Source organism: Schistocerca piceifrons, chromosome 2, assembly GCF_021461385.2.
Source record: "Schistocerca piceifrons isolate TAMUIC-IGC-003096 chromosome 2, iqSchPice1.1, whole genome shotgun sequence".
Classification (NCBI taxonomy): Eukaryota; Metazoa; Arthropoda; class Insecta; order Orthoptera; family Acrididae; genus Schistocerca; species Schistocerca piceifrons.
This window is the reverse complement of record NC_060139.1, coordinates 717648506-717667168: the sequence shown is the minus strand read 5'-3', so window position 1 is coordinate 717667168 and position 18663 is coordinate 717648506. Positions and strand designations below refer to the sequence as shown.

The window sequence follows — 18663 nt, the reverse complement described above, 5'->3', positions numbered from 1 at the left end:
GTGATTATGTAAGAACCCAGGAGTTGGCTCCACTGTATTTGTAGAGGGGGAATCCCTTCTGCAAGGAGACTGTCAACCGCACTAGTGTAAAAGGCATCAAAGGTCTGACGCACCCCACAATTGCGAATAGGGTCAAGTATTTTCAGTGTGGAAGGAGACGCTGAGCCATAAACCTATCCACCACAATCTAGCCTGGACAAAACCAGAGGACAGTAAAGATGGAGAAGAGTAGCACGGTCTGCACACCGAGATGTGTAAGCCAGGAGGCAGAGAGCATTAAGCTTCTGCATGTATGTAGTTTTCAGGCGGCGAATATGGGGCAGTCACGTCTGCTTTTTATCAAAAGTAAGGTCCAAGAAACGGGAATGTGCTTCAACAATTAGGCGCTGGTAGTCTAAATAAATTTCTGGGTCGGGGTGTACTGTGGGTGTTTTGGAGGAAGAATGCTGGAAGCCATGGGGGATGCCCCATACAGAGGCCCATCGGATGGCGCCTTGGAGCCGGCGCTCAGCCGATGCTATCTAGTTGGAGCTGCACCAGATGCAATAATTGTCGACGTACAACGATGGGGTAACCAGAGACGCAACAGCGATTACAAGCCCATTGATGGCTATGAGGAAGAATGACAACACAGAACCCTGTGGGATACCGTTCCCCTGAATCCGAGGGGTGCTGTGGGAAGTGCCAACTCGAATCTGGAAGAGCTGGGGGGGATAAAAACTCGCGGATAAAAGCATGAGCGGGGCCGCGATAGCCCCAGTCATGGAGGGTAACTAAAATGTGATGACTTCAAGCCGTGTCATATGCCTTTGGAGGTCAAGTAAGACCGCGACAAGGTACCGGCAGTGAATAATAGCCTACGAGATTGCTGTTTCCAATATGACTAAATGGTCAGTTGGAGATCGCCCTTCCCAGAAGCCACACTGATACAGGGTCAGAAGGCCTCGTGATTCGAGTACTCAACATAATCTGAAGCTAATCATCCTCTTGGAAAGTTGAAGTATGTTGGTCAGACTAATCGGGCAGTAGCTGTCGAGGGACGTTGGGTTCTTCCCCGGCTTAAGGACAGGGATAACAATACTGTCTCGCCAATGCGACAGGAAGGCATCTGTGAGCCAAATGTGGTTGAAGACCTTGAGTAGATGTTGCCTCTGCGTAACGTCTAAGTGTTGGATCATCTGGTTGTGGATGGAAACCGGGCCTGGGGCTGTCATGTGAAGAGGTAAGAGCCTGCAAGAATTCTCATTAGTGTTACTTAAACATCGATAAACTATCGGTTAATCGATAGTGTTAGCGCTATCGTCACTATCGGAAGTCTGGTTTAACTATCGATAATCCTACCGCTTATAATGTAATTCTCTTTGAATTGGAGCCTGAAAAATTGTCGGGTCCTTACCTCCATGACGTTGGGAGTGCAGGGGGAAAGTAAATTGTGTGTAGGTATTTAATGAACAACAAATATGGTGGCGCCTAGCCCATCTAAGTTTTTTTTATTAACTATGTTAATACGATTGGTCGCTGTGGGGGAGGAGTCGTGACAGAGGGAATTTTTTTGTTTGTCTGGCAGTGATGACAACTCGCCGTCGTGCGCATCTCGTACCAATCTGATCCTTATGGTAAAAACTACACACGTAAATAATAATGATTCGTGAATGAGCATTATACTGATTTTCATCTTCAAACGTGTCAGCTTACTTACTTGCAGCAAGGAATACAAATGTAAATAAGGCTGTTGTAATACAACGCAGTTAGCAGAGGAAAAATGACATTTTAAAGATCTGTTAAGCGTTTCTGACTGTACTGTATAATGCATTTTAAAATATAAACACAATTATTGTCTTTATTAATTAAACACACCTGCTACTGTCCTCTTCTGTTTCTGAGTCTTCATTGTACATACAAGTATGTTCAGTTGTACATGTTAATGTGTGAAGTGATTCGAAAACGCAAAACACTGCCTCAGTCCTAATACCCTTGCGTCACTTCTGCTTTTGCAGAAGCACAAATATAATTCATATGTTGGTTGCCCATGTTGTGGTCGATTAGCGGACTCTTGTTCCTTCAAGGACACACCGGCTCTCGTAAGACTGAATATGGTAAAAGCACAACCCGTCAAGTGTTTTTATTTGTATGGTGGCTGAACATATTCATTAAAATATACCGCTGTATTTACATGCTATCTGCTTTCACAGCATTGCAATTCATATTCATAAGTAATTCGGGCGGAATGTGAATGTTTCAGTGGATGTGAGACAAAACTAATCTCTTCTTGCCAAGAGTTGACTGTGAATGTCCAGGAATGTATTTTCCCTAACTACAAATCCTGTAGATATTTCTTAAGCTCTTGCCACACTGATACAGGGTCAGAAGGCCTCGTGATTCGAGTACTCAACATAATCTGAAGCTAACCATCCTCTTGGAAAGTTGAAGTATGTTGGTCAGACTAATCGGGCAGTAGCTGTCGAGGGACGTTGGGTTCTTCCCCGGCTTGCCCCTTGTTTAAAACTTGTGCAGCAGGTGATTAAGCTCACAATTATTTTTGTTTTATCTTTTTCAGTTTACATCGTTCTGCAACCTGAATAATAATTTTTCGACCGTCACGAGGGAGAATTCTGCCTCTAAAGCTCTACGCACATGTGACTAACATTTTTAAAAAATTTCTTTCTTTATCTCGTCAATGCCATGCAGAGTTTCGTTTCATTCTTGTGGTCGGTACATGTCGATGTAAGTCAAATCGGCGTAACTTTTAAGGTAATTCTTGGCTGTTTCCCCCTCCCGTCCCGCCCCTCCCCCACTCCCCTTCTACATCTACATTTATACTCCGCAAGCCACCCAACGGTGTGTGGCAGAGGGCACTTTACGTGCCACTGTCATTACCTCCCTTTCCTGCTCCAGTCGCGTATGGTTCGCGGGAAGAACGACTGTCTGAAAGCCTCCGTGCGCGCTCTAATCTCTCGAATTTTACATTCGTGATCTCCTCGGGAGGTATAAGTAGGGGGAAGCAATATATTCGATACCTCATCCAGAAACGCATCCTCTCGAAACCTGGACAGCTAGCTACACCGCGATGCAGAGCGCCTCTCTTGCAGAGTCTGCCACTTGAGTTTGTTAAACATCTCCGTAACGCTATCACGGTTACCAAATAACCCTGTGACGAAACGCGCCGCTCTTCTTTGGATCTTCTCTATCTCCTCCGTCAACCCGATCTGCTACGGATCCCACACTGATGAGCAATACTCAAGTATAGGTCGAACGAGTGTTTTGTAAGCCACCTCCTTTGTTGATGGACTACATTTTCTAAGAACTCTCGCAACGAATCTCAACCTGGTACCCGCCTTACCAACAACTAATTTTATATGATCATTCCACTTCAAATCGTTCCGCACGCATACTCCCAGATATTTTACAGAAGTAACTGCTACCAGTGTTTGTTCCGCTATCATATAATCATACAATAAAGGATCCTTCTTTCTATGTATTCGCAATACATTACATTTGTCTATGTTAAGGGTCAATTGCCACTCCCTGCACCAAGTTCCTATCCGCTGCAGATCTTCCTTATCCTCTCTTATCTATAGAAATCTGAAACCGTCATGACATTGTTTTCTGTTTACCGACACTGCCAACCGTAAAAAATCACTGAATAATTTCGTTACAGCAGGCTTAATGTATTTTCTTATTCATTACTATAAATAAGAAACACATTTGAACACAGATGTCTCCATAATGCGCTTTCTCAAAACATTGTTACTTCCGTGCCTCAAGTTTTCACTTTAGAGGTCGTGCGATAGACTAACAAGTGAGAAACGAGCGCGAACCCCAACACCGTCTGAACCAAAATTAATACTGCATAGCAAAATCAGCTGGCAGTAGCGTAACAATTACTGTGTTTCTGTCTTCCGAGTATATACCTCGGAATGGTGATGGAAGTCCTTCCATTGTGTTAGCGAATAGGAACAGAATTAAAACTTTCGGTGTTTTTAAAACAATATCAATAGTAGTGAATTTTTTTGTGATTCTTGAGTTTCTACCGGCGTATTTGATAATCAAAATATCCACCGGTATGCTGCCGGTCTATAGTGTCCAACGGGCACAATATTTCGGCGATCATACATGTCGCCATCATCAGGTGAACTGACGGACTGACGGACTGAGCTCCTGTGAACGTGCCGGCACGGAGATCCGTACGCTATGACTGCTCAGAGGGAACTGGGTTCGGTCGCGGCGGAGGTCGAGTTAAATACCCTCCGCCCGCGGCGCGCTCCCTCCGCCGTCCGCGCCCCGCGCCACGGTCGCGCGGTGGAACAGATTGCGACGGCGTCTGAGATGACGTCGGTGTGGTGGCTCTGTCCGCCGTGGTCGTCACAACTATACGTTTGCTCGATTTACTCTTGATTAACCCGATCGCTGGTTCCCAAGCCTTGCTAAGATTATAGCCACAGTCACGGTTTATGAGGTCGTCATTGGTGCGAATTTCGATGGCCTCTCTAACAACGCTGTCCTAGTTTCTCAACGTCTGTACCAGAATCCTCGTGCGGTCATACTCCATGGCGTGATTTTCCGACAAACAATGTTCAGCGACCACCGACTTGCTCGGATACAACAGTCGAGTGTGCCTCTGGTGTTCACGGCATCGATCCTCGACGGTACGCATCGTCTGACCAATATACGACTTGCCACATTGACACGGAATCTGGTACACGCCGGCCTTCCTCAAACCGAGGTCATCTTTGGCGCTCCCCACCAGTGCACGAGTTTTATTTGGAGGACAAAACACAGTTCCGACCCGGTGTTTCTTCAGAATGCGGGCGATTTTCCCCGAGAGTGCGCCTGTGTATGGAATAAATGCAGTGCCTACCTCCTCCCTCGTGACTTCATCCATCTCAACAGGTTGTGCTGCAATGGTTGGGCGGAGAGCACGTTGAATCTGCCACTCTGAGTATCCATTTTTCGAAATACAGTTCTCAGATGTTCCAATTCCTGGGGTAGACTCTCTGCGTCAGAGATAGTGCGCGCCCTATGTACTAGAGTTTTAAGTACCTCATTCCTCTGTGAAGGGTGGTGGCAGCTGTCTGCGTGCAAATACAGATCAGTGTGCGTAGTCTTCCGATACACCCCATGACCTAGGGTGCCGTCAGCCCTTCTCTTGACCAAGACGTCAAGGAAAGGTAATTTACCCTCCGTTTCAGTCTCCATAGTGAATTTGATGTTGGAGTGTATGGAGACTATTCCTTGTGGTGACCTCCTCCCTCTTCTTCCTCTACCTGCTTTCCGCGTGCTTCTAAGACGCTGAAGCTCAAAGTAACATCGATAAGTAATGTATTGGCCTCTTTTTTATGAGAATTATTTTTTGTATAAGAGTAATTTTTCAGATAAAAAGACGTTGAAAAAAGAAATTTTTTGACATTATGCAAAATTTCGGACATACTGGCAGATTAACATTACATTTCTTTCACGTCTTCAATCAGATCTTACCAGAATACAATATCCATGTTAAGACAGTAATAGTGATTACAGACAACGCTGCAATTACGAAAAAGATGCCTAAATCTTAAGGATTCGACATTCACCCTGTTTTGCCCACTGCATCAACATAACAGCACAAGATTGTTTCAAAGCAGAAACATTTTCCAAAATTTTATTGAAAACTAAGGCTATTGTGACTTTCTTTCATAACTCTACACTAGCCAATGACAAACTGCGCTATGTTCAAAAAGGAGCAATCAAAAAAAGATCTGAGACTGATGCAAGAGGTGCCGACTCGGAACAGGTCATGGCATACGCTCAAAAGAATTGTAGAAGTGCGAAGTGAGCTTGAGATTGCGATCAATGAAAGTTCAAAAACACTGCCTACGCTCACAGCAGAAAATTACTTAGCTACACAAGAGACTAGATCTTTAACCTTTTTAAGTAGCAACAACAATCTCAGGGGACTCATAGATCACAACTTAATCATACCTCTTGTAGGAGGGAGTGCTGCATGGTTTTCAGCCTTGTTAAGCACCATAACAATTAATGAAGGACTAGATGTACTGGATTCCTTGATTAAGTCAGTCAATGAAAGAGTGAAACCTTTTAACACATTGACTGTTGATAGGCTTGTGACATCATTAGAAACTACGTTCAAAGAGCAGTGCTAATACATGACAGTTTGAAATCGGATGACCATTACATTTTTGTAGTGCCCAGCGACATCCGTTCTTGTAGAGAGGGTTTATCCAAAGCAGGATAAATAATTACTTAAAAACGCCACAGACTAAAGGAGAAGAATTTAAATAACTTACATGTATCTTTTAGTATTGTATTTTAAACAACAGACTAAAGGACATAATTTTAAATACCTTACTTTTTATAAAACAAAATTTGCATATTTTGTACTGTTTTATTTTAAGCAATGAAAATTCTTAGAAAGCTATTTTTCACTTGAAATACCTGCCAAAAACAATCGATAGTTTTTAAAAATACCACCGATGATATAGGTTGTGTCAGCTATCGATATTTAAGTAACACTAGTTCCCATTCAGTGAAGGGTTCATTGTAGGACTGAGCTTGATGCGTGTTGAAACAGAGGGAGGTCTGTCTACTGGATGAAGGTAGGAGGATAGAAAGAGGACGCCGATGCTGCTGCAAAGTGTTACGTGGTGTTCAGTGGATCAGAACACAGAGCACGCTAGAGGATAAGACTCTTGACAGCTGACTGTTGCTGGTGCCCCAGAAGGCTACGGAGCCTGAACCAAACTTGTTATGAAGAGGCATACGTCCCCAGGCAAGAAACATAGCGCTCTCAGCATTCCTTTTTACTCTGATTAGTAAGGAAGCAACTCTTATTACGGATGTGATTAAAAGCTATAGGCTTGGTCTGTGAAATTGCTGCAACGTCCATCGGCAGTCCTGGACAGCGACTAATGCGTCCTTGGTCCACTACAGCACCAGTCAACGACGAGGGGGACCAGTGTTTAGGGGGATAGAAGTGCCAGCAGCATGAAGAATAGCGGTAGAGACGCACTGCCCAATCATATCAATGCAATTCTAGAGAGAGGTGTTGATTAGTACAGCAGACACATAAAGGCCAATTGGCCCTGCAGAATGCTCAACGGGGGCCTGTCTGTGGCAGGGGAACGAGAATCACCGGTCACTGTCACAAAGATCATCACGGGGAATCCAATGAAGGGAAGCTACGAGAGCAGGGGAGGAGATCGTGAGATCGATAGCAGTAAAGATGCAATGAGCGACACTGGAGTGGATAGGGAAACCGTTATTGAGGAAACAAATCAAAGTGTGATAAGCTGGACAACTAGAAGACCCCTACCCATCAAAGTGGCACTCCCCACAAGGGGTGGCGTGTACTGAAATCCGCGAGGAGGAGATACAAGAGCGGGGATTGCTGTATTAAGGTAGGCCTCCCTCCTACCTGGTAGGAGGTAAACACTGCGCCTGGTAATTGCTGGGGGTCGTTTGCACACTAACTGCTAGTGCTTCCAGGCACTAATGACATCAGAGTCGACCTAAATGAAAACCCCTCCAGATGCTATCCCAGGGCTGGTACAGTTCTGACAGAATGCCCGATAACCACAAAACTTTGGAGAGTGGCCTTCACAGAACCGCGTTTCTTGAAGAGCAAGACAAAACGCAGAATCAGAAGAAACAAGTTGTACTTCCCGTTGGTAATAATAATATCCATTGCAGGTCCACTGTGGTGAGAGTCCAGGTTCGACATAAAGAAGCCAAGGAGAGCTCATGTCACTTGATCAGTGATCGTCACCAACAAGGATGGGGTGACATCCATAAATAAGACGTCAGACTCTGGTTGCGAGGGTGAGATGACACCTCTGGGCACACCGGGAAGGGGGAGGGGGGGATCTCCATGTCCTGCGACTTGTATTTCTTCTTCTTCTTCTCCTTTGGAGGTGGAAGAGGACAGGGCACAGGGGGAGTACAGGCTTCTGCAAGATCCTGAACTGAAACAGAGCAGGCGACCTTGGGACCACAGATCATTTGGCCGAGTCGTGGTAGCAGGCTTCCAGCCTGAGAGACGCCAGGGAGAAGGGTCCAAGGGGGAGCCCCATCCCTGGCAGACATCGAAGAACGGGGTCACTTCTTTGGTTGGGGAGGTGGAGCAGTGTTCAGAGAGAAGGGCATGGGAACTGCAGCGGTGGAGGAGGGGGATAGGGCTGTGAAAGGATGTGGTAGAAGGGGGAAAAGGATGTAACAGAGGCAAAAGTTGAAGCAAGTAACACTGGATGGAGTCAGTCATATTTCTGGTGAGCCTCGCAAGCACCGAAAGCACCTAATCGATGGTGGGACATATGGCTTCACTTCACGTCTGTAGCACATAACCTTGACCGTCTCTAGGAGGGTATCTCCCTTGAAAGACAGAATGAAGAAGCCAGTATCAGTGCTGTTGTCTTTAGGACCATTCTTCACACATCGAACAAAATGAACAATGTGTCGCTCCACATTAGCCTGGAGTTCCTCATCAGTTTTCATGATGAGGTCCCTATGAGAAATCACTCCCTGGACCATATTCAGAGATCTGTCAGGGGTAATGGACACTAGGACATTGCCAAGACGATCACAAGCACGAAGAGCTGGAGACTGGGCATCTGAAGAAGCTATAGACAACAAGGGGCTCGAACTCACTCTGCTAAACTTATCCTCGAAATTCTCCACAAAAAAACAATGGCTTTGTGGCAGTGAATGTGTGTCTGTCCTAGTACAGACGAGGTAGTGGGAAAGTGTTCCATCTCACAATGGTGAGCCTGGGCCTCCTCCCAGGGTGTAGCCAGGGAAGGGTAGGCTACTGGATCATATGGAGCATAATTCAATAATCGTTCACCATTTGAAGAGATGGCCATTCAAGATTTTGCCAGCTCAATACACTTCATGCACCAAGCATCCGCCCTCATACCACCCACTCCAATCAGGAAGGGGGCTGCAATACCTTGGGCTCTCATGTATGCCATGCACAATGTCACAAAAGAACCGTGAGGCCCCTGGACGGCCATTTTACGGTATTTGATGGCAATTTATTAACGTTCAAGTGCAAACTGTGCTTGAAATCCGTACTACAATTTGTAGAGAAGATCTGTAGAATGAGATTTGGGGAGAAAGAGGAATTTTTCACTTTATGATTGGTTTTGGTTTTGTTTTGCTTTAGGGCACAAAAAACAAAACAAGTCAAAACTATAGAACATGAAGACAGTGTTAAAAATAAGTACACATCAGTCCCAATTAACATAAGAGAAGATAGCTAAAAACACGAACGTGGAGAAAGGGCTAAGAAAGGCCATACAGAAACAGAGATCCAAAACTAAAAATTAAATGGCGCTCGCCATATTGCATTGCCAGTTACAAAGTAAAACACAGTCGACAACCCATGCGTCATTTGCTAAAATTGCCGATAACTCAAGACTGCAAACCCAAATGGGAAGGAAAGAGGTTAAAAATGGACATTACACCAGGAAGTGGCGGACAGTTAAAAATTGGGTGCTATGTGCACAAAGTGATGGTGTAGTGCCACTTATCAAATAACGATGCCTAAAAAGGTAGTGCCCAATACACAGCCCAGTTAAAATGACCTTCCCCCAATGGGAGGGCCGACAGGAGGTCGTCCAAGCCGCTGGGAGAGGCTTAATAAGCTGGAGCTCATTCCCATGATGCAAGGACCATTGGTGGTACCAAAGGGACCCCAACTCCTGACACACAGCAACACAGAGATCATTGGAGTGAATATAGGAACTAGCAGAATGAGGTACGAGGACTGCAGCCGTGACAGCAGCATCAGGAGCCTCATTTCGTGGCAGACCATGACCAGGAACCCATATAAACATCACAGTGGCTCCACCAAGAGTGAACAAGTGACAGTTTTCCTGGACCCACTGCATTTCGGGATGGACAGTGTACAGTGCACAGAGGCTTTGGAGGCCGCTGAGAGTCTGAGCAGAGGACACAATTGACAAGGCTGTGTCGCCAGATGTACTCCGTAACCTCATACAAGGCGAAGAGCTCGGCTATAAACACTGGGCAGTGTGCTGGAGGCCTAAATGGAAAGACATGGGTGCCAATGACGAACGAAGGCACACCCGACCCCCCCGGTCAGTCATAGAACCATCAGTGTATACAAAGGTATTATCGCGAAGTTCCATGCGAAGGTCGTGAAACTGAAGGTGATAAAACGATGCTGGAGTAGTGCCCTTAGGAAGCGAATGAAGGCCACGGTTACTATGGGCCACTTTATGAAGCAAAGGTGGTGAAGAGTTCACACCCACTGGGAAAGGTGCAGGAAATGTGCAGTTAAGCTAGCGTAAGCAAGTGCCGAAAGTGGACTCCAGGATGTAACAGAGAAGATGGATGTGTCCCATACTGGTGATCAAAGGAATCATCGAAGGAGGAATCATCGAAGGAGGAATCATCGAAGGAGGAATCATCGAAGGAGGAATCATCGAAGGAGGAATCATCGAAGGAGGAATCATCGAAGGAGGAAGCATAGGATGGGTGGCCACGCATGGCAGACAAACGGCATGCATTCCTGCTGAGGAGAAAGTCGCAGCAGTAGGACCGTGGTAGTTAAACAGCTTCAGCCTACAGACTCTCAAACAGGCTAGTGTAAAATGCGCCAGTGGCCAAGCGGATGCCACGAGACAGCATAAGAGGGATGGACGTGCAGACGCATAAACGAAGCACCCATAGTCGAGTTTTGAAGAGACAAGGGACCAGTACAAACGGCGAAGGGTGGTTCGATCGGCACACCAGGAACTATCACTGAGGACACGTAGGACATTGAGGAACTGGGCTGCCGGGTAAGACACATGGGAGGACCAAGAGAGATTGCTATCGAGTATGAGCCCCAGGAACTTCTTAGTTCCAAAGAACAGAACAGCAACAGGCCCAAGATGTGAAGATTGTGGGAGAAACCCATTGCGTCGCCAGAAATTCATACAGAAAAAACCGTCAGTGGAAAAGCGAAAGCCACTGTCGATGCTCCAAGCGCAAAGACGATCAATACATCGCTGAAGACGCCGCTCAGTGTTTCAGGTCCGTGGAGAACTGAAATAGATAGCAAAATCATTAACAAAAAGTGATCTGGAGATACCTGGCGGAAGACAGGCCGTTATAGCGTTAATGGCGATAGCAAAGAGGATGACGGTCAGGACGAAACAATGAGGCACGCCGTTTTCCTGGATAAAGGTGTCCAACAAGGCAGGCAGAACCCACACCCAAGCTGGAAACTCCGTCGTTTACAAATTCCTGAAGGGAACAATGCAGGTGGCCATGGAAGCCCCACCTGTAAAGAACATGGAGGATACCAGTTCTACAGCACATGTCATAGGCCGCCTCTAAATCGAAAAACACGGTCACAGTGCGGCATTTCCGCAGAAAACCATTCATGACATGGTTGCACACTGAACATTCATCAGAAAATTGCGAAACTCGAACCAACATACCAGTCGGGTATGAATCTTACATTCCACCACCTTACAAACGCAGCTGGTGAAGTTTTTTGTTCTTACTGCGCTTAGGTATGGGTACGACAGTGGCTTCACGCCAAAGTACAGGAAATGTGCCCTCTGCCCAGATGCGGTTGTACGTGTTAAGCAGAAAGTGCTTGCCCGCCAGAGAAAGGTGCTGCAACATCTGAATGTGGTCAGCGTCTGGCCCTGGAGTGGAGAATCTAGCACCCTCATTGTAAAGGCGGCATTGTAGCACTCCCGACTGAGAAGAGAAGGGTATCGCTCGAGCCTCCTCAGCTTGTGTCCGATCGAGGAAGGCATGGTGACAGTAGGAAGAGCTCGAAACTTCCGTAAATTGGCGGCCCAAGGTGTTCGAGATAGCAGTAGGGTCAACAATGACACCGTGTGCTACTGTCAGGCCGGAAATTGACGAGAGGACCTTGGTCCCAGTGAGCAGTCGGCCGTTGGCCTGCACGACAGAGGAGGGGGTGGAACAGTTAAAAGAACTAGTGAATGAAATCCAGCTAGCTTTTTTGCTATCCCGAAGAACGCAACGACACTTTGCACGGATCTGTTTATAATGAATGCAGTTCGGCATCGTAGAATGATGGTTAAAACGCAGAAAGCACGCCTCCCTGCGCGTATTGCGTCGCGGCACGCCTCAGCCCACCAAGGCGGTGGGAGACGGCGTGGTAAGGAGGAAGTGCGAATAACGGAACATTCTGCAGCAGTAAGGACAATGTTTGAGAGATTCCAACTGGTCATCACAACTGGGGAAATCTTGTTCTTCGAAAGTCGCCAGGGAGGAGTAAAGCCGCCAGTAAGGCTTAGTAAACAGCCGTCTGGGTGTGTACACAGGTGGGGTAGGAGTCAGCAAATGGATAGCACATGGGAAATGGTCGCTCGAGTGGGTGACAGAAAGAAGAGATCATTCAAGACGATGGGCAAGCTGGACCGTACAGAAGAATAGGTCCAAATGGGAATAGATGTGCGAGGAGTTTGAAAGGAAAGTGGGTGCTCTTGTGTTAAGGTAGAAAAGGTTGAGTAGATTAAGATCAGCCAAGAAGGCACCTCTCTGACAGGTTCTGGGAGAACCCCCAAAGTGGTGATGCACATTAAAGTCACTGAGTAGCAGAAATGGGGGAGATGGCTGCCCAATAAGCTAAAGGAAGTCTTCCCTGGTGACATAAATGACGAAGAGGGAAAAGGTCAGGTGGGGAAGAGAAAGGCGAACTGCAACAGCTTGAAGATGGTTAGTTAGGGACATGGATCGACTATGAATGTCATCCCATATGAGCAGCATAACGCCCCTATGAAATGGAATGCCGACCTCAGGGGTAAGGTCAAAACAAACCAGGAAGAAATGTGAAAGCTCAAAGTACTTATAAGGGCGTAATTTCGTTTCCTGGAGGCAGAGTACAAGGGGATGAGGCGATACTAAAGCAGCTGTAAATCCTCTTTGTGGGACCAAAGGCTGCGAACGTTCTATTGGAGGAGAGTCGTGAGGAGATGTAGGGGTGTTACGTCAGCGACTGCCGAGTAACAGCCCGTGAAGAGGCGCTGCTACAGGGCAGAGACGCAGGAGGATCGTGCTCCATGGGGTCCACAGAAGATTCGGCTTGCTTGCGCTGTCGGTCTGTGGAGTCCAACGCTGAAAAATGATTGGTGGTGCGCACCGGCGCCACAGAGGCTGGACGGGCTAAGGTATCACATGGCAACACTGTCAAAGAGGAGCTTCGAGTCGGCAAAGGGGAACACCATTTGCCTTTGGTGGACTTCTTCGAACCTTTCTGGTTAGCAGAGGGAGACTCAGGTGTTGGTTGGCTGGAGAGACACAGGAAGTCTTCATGGGAGTACTCTTGTCCTTTCTGGCCTACGGGTTGTGTAGCTGGTGGCTTCACCCCTTGAGGCGAGAATTTAATGGCTTGTTGCACAGCTGGACTGGGGGATGGTAATGAAACTTTGACACTGGGCTATTTCGCAACTTCAGAACTGAATTTGAGATCGCATGTCTGAGTGTCCATGTCCTTCGTGGAGTGATTGGTCACAATAACAGAACTGTAGGTGCTAGATGGGATAACACAGGGTTTGCGACAAGCCAATAACTTGAGAGCGACTGGGTAAGGCACTTTTTCCTTTACCCAGATCTCTTTGCAGCTTGCTCGTCAACATACATGGGACAATTCCCAAATCAGGCAACATGGCCGCCATTGCAGTTGATACAGCGGGTAGGAGGAGGCAGACAATCGCCTTCATGTGTATCCTTACCACATGTTACATATTTGGCTGGGTGTCAACAAGACATTCTCGTGTGGTTGAAACAACGACACCGGTAGCAGCGCATCGGGCTCGGAATGTACAGGCGGATTGTGAATTTCATAGCCTGCTTTCATCTTGGACAGAAACACCACTCTGTCAAAGGTGAGAATAGGAGTGCGGGTGGGCACTAAGGAGGACTCTACCTTTTTCGTTAGCCGATGGATAACAATCACACCTTGGTCTGAGAGGTAAGATTGGATTTCGGCCTCGGTAAGACCGTAGAGCAGCCTAGTGTAAATAACACCATGTGCAGAATTCAAGGTTCTATGGGTCTCAACACGATCATGGTAGGCGTGGAGAAGCGAAGCAGCAAGCAATTGTTGCGCTTGAGAATGAGAAGTAGCCTCCAAAAGCAAAGTGCCATTCCATAACGAGAGCAGGAAGTCACAGCGCCGGCAACTGCGTCAACACCTGTCTGAATAATTAACATATTTATCATGGTGGAGGACTGACCATCTTCAGTACATGACACCACGCGGAATCATGGTGCAGTGGGAAGGGTCTTTGAATCAATCTCATTACGCTTACGTTTTGTAGACGTTGATTGTGAAGATGATTGGCTCATTGCGAGAAAATCCCCACGATTGCCAGCATCTCCGAGGGCATACTCCTTCCAACTAGGGGCCCCCTTCACAAGGGGGCGCACCCGCCTTAGGTGACTTCACACGACAGGTCACACCTCCCCAACACCTGACAGAGGGGCCAATCGGCAATTTGGGAAGGTTGCAGCTCAGGCAATGAGCCCTCTCTGGGCCTGGCCTGTACCAGGGGGTACGTGCTAAGCCTACCTATCAACCCGGGGCTGGGAATTACGCGTTACGAAGTCACCTATTACGCTTCAGACGCGTGGGCCGGCCTTCAGGAGCTCACAGGGAGGAGGAGGAGGAGGAGGAGGAGGAGGAGGAGGAGGAGGAGGAGGAAGAAGAAGAAGAACCGCAAACGCCGAAGGTGAGGAACGAGAGGGGAAGGAAAACAATGATAGGAAAAGGGGACGAAAAATAGTGGTGAGACTGTTCTTAAATCAGCGACACACAACGCAGAACATTCCTAATAGCACCCTAGACATGTTCCCGAAGGGAGGGGAAAAAGAATAGCAAGAGGATAGACATGCAGCACGGAAGGGAAAAGATGCTGCAAAGGCAGGGGGGCCGTGGTAGCGAAGCAAGGAGCCGCCAAAGAGTGGCCAGCCCGTGGGGGGTTCGCTTCCTGATGTGAGATAGTCACAGGGACGGATCTATTCTGGACGGCGGTCACATTTTATTACTGTATGTAGCCCCCTTGTCCTGGGAGAGGGCGGAGAGCAGAGGGAGGGGAGGGGGCGAGGAGGTATAGAATTTTAATATAATAATTGGTTTCATCAATGTTTAGAACAGTAAAACTTCCAAAAAGCTGCAGTTTGAAATGCAGCAATTGTAAACCAATCATCCAAAAACTGAAGCAATACATGTCTCATGCAGTTGTTTTAAGAGGAACAGCAACGCCAAACAACTTTGACATGAAAATTTGTGGTATGTAAAATCCAAGTTTGGACTCCTCATCAATAGGATGTCACTTAGTACCAAGATTTTGAATAAAGGTCCGCACAGGCGTGAGCGGGGTAAGCGTGCGGTCTTCGGCGCCTTGCCACGGTTCACGCGGCTACCTCGGTCAGAGGTTCGAGTCCTCCCTCAGGCATGCATGTGAGTCTTGTTCTTGGCGTAAGTTACTTCAAGTTAGATTAAGTAGTGTGTGTGACTAGGGACCGATGACCTTAGCAGTTTGGTCCCACAGAAACTTATAAAAAAAAAGAAAAAAGAAAGACGTGTGAACGAGCGGAGTACTGGTTCTTTCAGTCGTTTCAGACTACGTTCGAGAAATTCAGTTTTTGTGTTATTTTTTCTTAATTGAGTGTCTTACCCTAATTCTCTGCGGTTGCAATTTCTATCTGAACTCAAGAGACATGTTGGATTTTTTGTTGATAGCAGCTACGTGCGTGCTAGTCTGGCTGCTAGCTCATCCACGTGGGCAGACCCTTGGTCAAGCAGCTGGCAAGTAACCAGCGGTAAACATAGTTTGTAATTTTCGGGATTTCTGTATTATTTTCAAGACACTTAGGTTTCATGACCCTTTATTATCCGCAAGCTAGATAAGAAATTTGTAAATTGATGAGTGTAAACGCTTCTTTTTTTTTTTGCACTGCTTGAAGGGACGGGGCGGTGTCACGGCCCCTCGTGTGCACGCCTGCCTGATAAAATATTTAGTTTTGGACATACGGGTCAATTATGTGATAAATATGAGAGGGGGGGGATGGATAAAAATATGGCATGAAACATTACCCATATTACTTTGCATAACATGGTGTACGAAACCCAATGGCATCCAATGCAGCTTTCAGTCCCCTCGGAATGGGTTGGGTTGTTTGAGGGAAGAGACCAAACTGCGAGGTCATCGGTCTCATCGGATTAGGGAAGAACAGGAAAGGAAGTCGGCCGTGCCCTTTCAAAGGAACCATCCCGGCATTTGCCTGGAGCGATTTAGGGAAATCACGGAAACCTAAACCAGGATGGCCGTACGCGGGATTGAACCGTCGTTCTCCCGAATGCGAGTCCAGTGTGCTGACCACTGCGACACTTCGCTCGGTCCCTCGGAATGGATACGTACAGTTCGTGTATGGTTTGCAATGGAATCTTACACCATTCTTCCTGTGAAACCTGACAAGTTCAGGTAACAATGAACGACGTGCATAGCGATCACACATTCTTCACTCGAAAGTAGACCACAAAGACTCTATGATGTTATTTACTCTAGTGGCCAGGGGAGATGCGACAACTCTTCTTGCTCATAATATCAGTCCTGAACGATGGGAGATATATGAAAAAGGGCCTTCTCGAATTTTAACGCAGCATCACCATCGGAGAACAAACATTGTACCATTTGATGGACATGATATAATAAATTGATCTGTTTTTTATGCTTCACAGATATAATTATACTTAGTATCTGTGTTGCTCCATAGTTGCCGTTGCTTTGGATTTCGATCTTCAACTTTGAAAATAGATGACGCGCGTATAGCTTCCTGAGTATCAGATTTCTTCTTCTGTTCGTTCATTTAAGGACGCATTTTCTTCTTACTTAAACTATCACAAATATAATACTAATAATAAATTAATTTAAGTGTATATTTTATAGTAGTCCATTAGAGATCCAAGATAGGGCCAGATATTTTTCCTGTATCAGTTTTTGGAAAGCGTTTGGTTTTGGCACTTTAAAAAGTAGCGCGCCAGTATATGCAATTTTCTATTCTATACAGATCGAACCTTGCCGTGAAAATTTGTTGTCACGAAGTCTGATAAATGCTTTTTGTGTAATGCAAAACATTTTATCGCATTATACTTCTTTTTATCACGGTCCGCCGTCACAAAGCTTATCCGCTCCCCTGCAACGTCTCTGAACATGAACGCTAGAAAACCAGATAAGCGGGTTTTGTTTTGGCGAACAGTAAGTGAATCTAATCAAAATTGAACTACTTATATTTTCTCGTTATGCGCCTGCTGTGGTTACTGTGATGTAGCCCGACTGCGAACAATATCTGTTCGGAGGATTTAAGTACGTTCTTTACTGTTCTGTCACATTTTTTTCGTTTATTTTGAAGGAGATAAATTACAGCGAACAGCCAAACGGTCATAAATCCTTGGCAGTACTGCGACTTTGCAGAATAAAGCAAGACCCATCCACCAAATGATTTTCTTGTATTGCTCTATAGTCCAGGTTTTTTGGCTTCGGCACCGTGTTTTCCCGTTACAGGCATTTGCATCACTGATGAATGGTCTTGGAATTCCAGCTAGTCTTGCAGTTCCCTACTTACGGAGCTTCTTTCGTATTTTTTGGTGCTGACAGGGTTCACGAGTGTGATATTCAAGTCCTGCAGTGACTTTTGCAGCTCCGTCGTCGTTATTTTTCGTCAATCTTCTCCAATGAGGACTGTAACAAGCATTTAACACACACTTTCGTTCGCCTTTGTAACTTACAAGGGAACTGATTTGACTCGTTTTGATGGGATGTTAGGCCACAACTAGAACTTCAATGTATTTAACCAGCAAGACGCAAGAACGAAATTTTACGGGTGCTTATTTACTTTGTACGATCACAAATATTCAAGGAATCCGCCACTTAGCGACCAAGCACTTTTCATTCCCACGTAATTCTTACAGCAGATTTCTTATTACTGTGAAAATTATCGATATTTAATGAGCCATTTATTATTTTCGTAATGCCTATAGCGAAAGAAAGAAGAAAAATTTTTCATAGAGAGACTGAAAAAAAGGACACAGAAGAACTTTCAATCAGATCAGTACAGTCATTTTATTTATCTTATTTTAGTTACGTTTGAGGCAAGTATGGGGCACGGCACGAATCACAGAAACATGGTAAACAATAATTATTGCAATATACAGCACTTGTAATGAGCCCAGAATTTTTGCGTGTTCATTGATTTTTCAGTGTATACTGAAAAACATACTTTGCGTTCACAAACAGTTCTCTGCTATCACACAATCTCATGAGGTACGACACGTCCGTTGCTAAAATTACGTGGGAATAAGAAAAATTATTAGCAACGATATTCGATCCAAAGACCTTGTGCTTGTGAAACTTAGCTCTTAGTCGTTGGCATATGAACTACTTAAATCCGAGCGACGATACAAAGTATACATGCACGTCAAAGTTTTTCAACTCTGTTTTCTCGAAAACGGTCGAGAGTTGCGTCTTCATATTTACTTAAGTTGAAGTCATAGTCTTGTCCTGCGGATCCTGTCAGTATGAATCAAACTGGTGAGTCTAAGTTCTTACGGTCCCTTTGTTGGCGGATAGTATTTTTTCCGCTTTATCTGTGTGCGTTATAAATCTTCTGTACGTT

The 18663-nt window shown here is 45.9% G+C and overlaps 1 protein-coding gene across 1 annotated transcript in view; it reads right to left on the bottom strand.

Annotated features, from left to right (window-relative positions):
- The window catches only part of LOC124775793, a 157330-nt gene that overhangs the window by 137850 nt on the left and 817 nt on the right, over positions 1-18663 (bottom strand). The window lies entirely within an intron of this gene.